The sequence below is a fragment of the Heteronotia binoei genome, chromosome 12 (genome assembly GCF_032191835.1).
Source record: "Heteronotia binoei isolate CCM8104 ecotype False Entrance Well chromosome 12, APGP_CSIRO_Hbin_v1, whole genome shotgun sequence".
NCBI lineage: Eukaryota > Metazoa > Chordata > Lepidosauria > Squamata > Gekkonidae > Heteronotia > Heteronotia binoei.
The window spans coordinates 51,514,561-51,520,595 of record NC_083234.1 but is presented as its reverse complement, the minus strand read 5'-3'; positions in this window follow the sequence as shown (position 1 = coordinate 51,520,595).

Here is a 6,035-nt window from a genome sequence, read left to right as displayed (position 1 = left end):
GGGAGTCGTAGGCAAAAAACATCTGGAGAGCTACCATTGGCCACCCGTTCTAAAGCAGCCATTTTCTCCAGAAATAATTTCAGTTGTCTTGTAAACAGCTGTAATTCCAGGAGATCTGTAGGCCAGACCTGAAGTTGGTAACCCCACAGCTAAATACCAACCTAAGGTGATTTACCAAGTGGTGGCTGAAGATCTCCTACTATTACAACTGATCTCCATGCATTATAAATCAATTCATCTGGAGAAAATGGCCACTTTACACCCCATTGAAGTGCCTCCCCTCCCTAAACCTCACCCTCCTCAGGCTCCATCCCCTAAATCTTCAGGTATTCTTAACCTGGAACTGGAAACCCTAGATATAAAGCATGTTCTCACTTCTGCCACATGCTTATCCAGAATCAGAGAGAAGTCCAAAAAAATTCCTAGACAGCAAGTCTGCTCTTTCAGACTACACATGTTCCCATGTCAGCTTTCAACCAATCCACAGTACATCTCGTTTTATTTAAATTTGCAATTTATTCATCCTCATCCTGTCCCTCTGCACTACCAAACACCTGTTTTACACATTCACTGCCTGCCTGGAATTGAATCGCAGGACAAGAGGAAGCTCCAAATCCCTGGATGATCTCCAGCAGTTTCATATTGATACTAGTTTTGGGCAGGGCTTTTTTTGTAGGAAAAAACCAGCAGGAACTCATTTGCATATAAAGCCACACACCCTGATGTCACCATTGTTCCACACAGGGATTTTTTGTAGAAAAAGCCCAGCAGGAACACCCTGAATCCAAGCCAGCCAGAACTGTATTCCTGCTCAAAAAAAGCTCTGAGCTTGGGGAACCAGATGAAACCCTGCAGACCAAGGGGCAGCAAAGACCCCCCTCCACCTTCTAAAACCCACCTTGGAAAAAAAACAAGCAACTGTAAAGCCTCCAAGTATGGTTGCCAGATCCCCCCAGCCACTGACAGGGGGCTAGAGTTGCTAGATTCAGGTCAGGAAACTCCTGGAGATTTAGGGATTGGAGCCTGGAAAGGACAGGGACCTCAGTGGGGTACAATCCCATAGAGTCCATTCTTCAAAGCATCCTTACCACCAAGGCAGCCCAGATATGTAATAGGACTGATGGTATATAAACAATTGAGAGGTAGGGCTGTGAACTCCCCCTGTTGGTGGGTCAGACAGTGAGTGTGGATCATCAATCAGAGCAATCAAAGCAATTTCAATGACATATTGAGGTTGGAAAAGATGTTCAAGAGGATCTGGACAATCCAGCACAATTCTCAATACCGTCACAATTCCAAGATTCTTTGAAGAAACCCATGACAGTTAAAATGCTGAGCTTGTTAGAATGCGTGAGCACTAAAGGCTGAGAATGACTTAAGTCACACAAATTCCTTTGAACTCAGGGTTTGTTCCTCGGAACCAAGGCTGGGCACAGACCTGGAACCCCCAACCAGAAAAAGTCATACCATCACACCATTTTGCATGGATTCCCCAGAAAAAGCCAAGGCAGCATTTGAGATTTTTTTTGTCTGTATGTCCCACTTAAGTTCATAAGAGAAGCCATGTTAGATCAGGACAGTGGCCCATCCAGTCCAACACTCTGTGTCATACAGTGGCCAAATATATATATTAGCCATGGTGTGTGTGCGTATATACATACTGTGGCTAATATATATATATATTTGGCCACTGTGTGACACAGAGTGTTATATATATGCACACACTGTGGCTAATAGCCATTGATGGACCTCTGCTCCATATTTTTATCCAGTCCCTTCTTGAAGCTGGCTATGCTTGTAGCCACCACCACCTCCTGTGGCAGTGAATTCCACATGTTAATCACCCTCTGGGTGAAGAAGTACTTCCTTTTATCCTTTTTAACCTGACTGCTCAGTAATTTCATTGAATGCCCATGAGTTCTTGTATTGTGAGAAAGAGAGAAAAGGACTTCTTTCTCTACTTTCTCCATCCCATGCATAATCTTGTAAACCTCTGTCATGTCACTCCGCAGTCGATGTTTCTCCAAGCTAAAGTTTCTCCACTAATTTTGGATGAAGTTTCTCCACTTATTTTGGATGAAGGGTGTCTTCTTCAAGGGGTTCTCAAATCCTGGAGCTTATACTGTTTGAACCTATTTCTCCAAAGTCAAATTTTGATGCTACAAACTAGTATAAATCTTCCTACTCAGTTATTAGCTCCAGTGGTCTCTGTCCTGCTAGTCAGATCCAATCAGCCACTGCATGGACATCACCACTCAGTAATGCACCATTTGGTATTTCTGTGGACTCATAACTGATTGTATCAGCTGTCCCCACTTAAAAAAAACACTGTGCAGGAACTGGTGTCAGGGATAAGGAGGTCCTGTTTGCCCTTTGATGCAGGTAATTGTTTGATATTGCAAGGTATTCCTAGGGGAACTTTGGGCCCCAGTGGAGGCTATTCTGGCCTGGTGCCAAGTCAGAAATTCCACATTATATCCAATGCTCCCTCTAAGCTGTGGAGTCTTGTGAGCAAAAATTCTACTTTGTGAGCTACTGGCATTAAAGTTGTGAGTGAGTGATTTGGCTACTGCATAAATTAGTTTGCTCTGGGGCCATTTTTCCTGCGCTAAGACAAAAATGTGTCAGCCAGAAGCTTAAAAACTGTGAGCTAGCTTACACTAACTCATCTTATAGGGAACACTATTTAATCCTACCCACCTACCAATCAGCATGGAGTCAAGCCCTTGAGTAGTTCCCCTGTGCAAGCCTCAATGGAATATTTACTGAAATGATGTACTGTGCTCCTTGGAAAGCTATTTCAATGTATGGTGGATTGTGTCACATAAGAGTGGGATCAGATCTTTTTGCCACTCTGCCATTTCTTATAATAGCTTGATCTGCTGCCTCTGGTGGCCACCTCACTTTGGTTTTGGTAAGGCCACTTTGTGCACAGTCTAATCTGGGTCTCAATTCCCTTTGCTCTGTCATTGCGTACTCCACAGCAGCTGTGATTACAAGAATCCTTAGACTACTGACAAAGAGCAGATGCCTCCGAAGATCCAACCAGATGCTGAGAAACTCCCAGCTGCCTTTTTAAGGGAAATGGATTACACAGCAGCAAGACTGATACTCCAATGAGGGAGCAATGAAGAAAGAGAGGCTGAAGTGGGACCCAGAAGGTGCTGATCAGCAGTGGCAGAGGAGAATTGTCTCTTGTGACTTGAGAACTTTTCATTTAATTGTCCAGTTGTCATAGTTCTTAGATAGGGAACTGGGATGTTGCTTATGAGTTAATAGAAAATTAACAGCATGCAGGCAAAGCTATAGCCAAAATACCTGCCCCTCCACCCCAAATGCACAACTTTAGAACACAACTCCAGATTCCCACTCTGGCTGCATACAGTACCAGACTCTCTGAATTATATATATTGCTTAGAATAATAATTCTTCAGGAGAAAGGGTATATTTCTTCTCCAGCCTGTCTGGCACCGATTTAATAGCAAAACGAAGTTCTTTTGGTTAAACACAGCCTAGGGGGAAAAAAGGTCTTGTGTTATCAACAATCCAAAATGAACCCCAGCAGGTGCAGTGCATGTAACAGAAAACTGTATGCTGCCTTGCACGTGGGGCAAATAACATTCCCCGGGCTATTTTGAATCAGGAAAACAGCACAGCAGGAAGAGGCTGAAGCCCGTTCTCCCCACCACTTAGCGCTCCCACTCTTAATCAGGTCCTAAAAGCAATTTGAAAATTAGTTCCCCATAGCTGCTTTCTGACTGCGAGGAATAAGTCAGGTCATGAGAGCCCTGACCACTCCCATTAAAACATCACATCTAATTGGAGCCTTAGTGTTCATGCACAGTCATTTAATATGGATTAGAGACCAGATAATGCATGAATCCACCTACCCGCTGTAGCTTCTAGACACTGAAAATATTAACAGCCTTCATCATGGCATTAAACACACATTCTAGTTAGAAAAATATACTTCTGTATATACTGTTTAAAACAGGTACATCACAAATCTCTCACAAGGCAAAACAGGGATGTGATTTTCCAGAGACCCACTTTCACATAAATAGGGACAAGTTAGCCACATGCAATATATCCTAAACACCAACATTAAATTATTGTTTGCTCCCTTTTGCAAATTACGTCTTAGTGGGCTTTGCCCCACCAATCTGTTCTCCCATACACACTAGACTAAATACATATAAGAAAGGATTCTAATCTCCCAATGATCAGTCCAACAATAGTCTCCTGAACAGTGAAGACTTTTCCCTTGGCTGGAGCTACAGCACAATCAATCATTAACCACAGCCCAGTTTTCCTGATGCCAGACTGTAAGCTGAACATCATCCAAGGATGAGGTCATCAGGGGAGAGAGTTGCCATATATGACGATAGAGGTAGAAGGAAGGCACTTTAAACAGAAGGCGGCAGCTGTGCTTTAAATGTAGGAAAGCTGAAAACAGTTTTTCACTCCAGGGGGGAAAATGGGATCCACGTAGCCAGACACGCCATCTGTGCACTGGCCTCCACCTGTGTTTGCAAACCAGCACACCTTCCATGCAGGGCTTACTCACTAGTGTGCACCTGTAATAGATGCAGAACCAAGGTGGCATCAACCCATAGGAAAGGCTACAGGCACACCCAGTGAACCATTCTGACAACAGGAAAGGGGAAATTCCTGCTTCACTGTTACAGGTGGAGAGCCAAGGGTGATAAGAGTGACTTGCCCCATGGAGCCTGCTGTATTCAGGGGTAAGTAAAAGCCTAGCTTTACACAACCCAGGTCCTATCCCAGGGCTTACCCACAATGGCAGTAGCCAGTAGAAGAAAACTGGGAAGTTCCCCACCTTTGCTCTACTAATGACCAGGGAGCACCATTCAGTCCTGTTCTCAGTTTATCTTCCTGGGTCAAGTGAGCTAGCTAGTAAAGGGCATGAGGAATCCCAGATGACTATCCTGCCAATGATAGTAGCTGCAATTGTAGGATCTGGAGTGACCCAGGGAAGCCTATTATCCAGAGCAAAAGGGAAATCCTTAACAAAAATTCAAGCACTACCATTCAACTTTTCTGTTTGCTTTACAAATCTAGGTTTTCCATTCAAAGCACCAAATCCTGAAAAAGTCTTCCTGTATCCCCAGGCTGCTGCTGGACAGCCTAATAAGGAAGCATCTGACCCAGGCAGCCAATCCAAGCTCCCTACCCCATTGCTATCCCTCTGCTGAAATGGAATTCAGCCCACTGACACACAGCAGGCCAAGGCGGGAGGATCCTTTGTGGAATCTCAAGCATCTTCCACTACAGCAGCCTCCTGAGGCTGAGTCCATGGCTTTCTCGAGTCTCAACCCAAAGGGCAATAGTCGTAAAGCTGCTTCTTGGCACTAGTAGATGCTGCTGCCTGAGATTTCCAGTCATCTTTTTACCCTAAGTGCCAATTTTGAATTTTTCCTATCTTTATAGGAATGCTTTCCACATTAATTGTTGAAGAACTCCAGAGAGCTGTGCAGGATTCCAAGGCATGTGAACTAGTGTGACTCTCACTCAAATTGACTGTGACCTATCCCCCCCCCTTTTTTTTTGCTGTGAAGTCACCACCAACTTACAGCAACCCTGTGGGGTTTTCAAGGCAAGAGGTGTCCAGAGGTTCTCTGCCACTGCCTGCTCCTGTGTAGCAACCCTGGAGGTCTCCCATTCAAATACTGACCAGGGCTGATCCTGCTAGCTTCTGAGATCTGACAATATTGAGCTAGCCTCAGCTATCCAAATCAGAGCCAATCTATTGTCTTTTTAATTTGCCTTTCTGCCATGTTACCCGTAATCCTCTACTTCAGCTCTGGGCTCAATTAGAAAGCTCATTATGGGTGCCTAAGCAGAGTTATTCAGAAAGCTTTGTGACCATGACTGCCCTTTACCTTGATAAACGAATAAACTTCCAAGAGACTCCAAAATTCCCTAGGACAATTTGGAAATCCCAAACCTGTATCTAAAACAAAACAACCTAAACTCCCACACCTAACAAATCTTATTTAATTTACTACGCACAC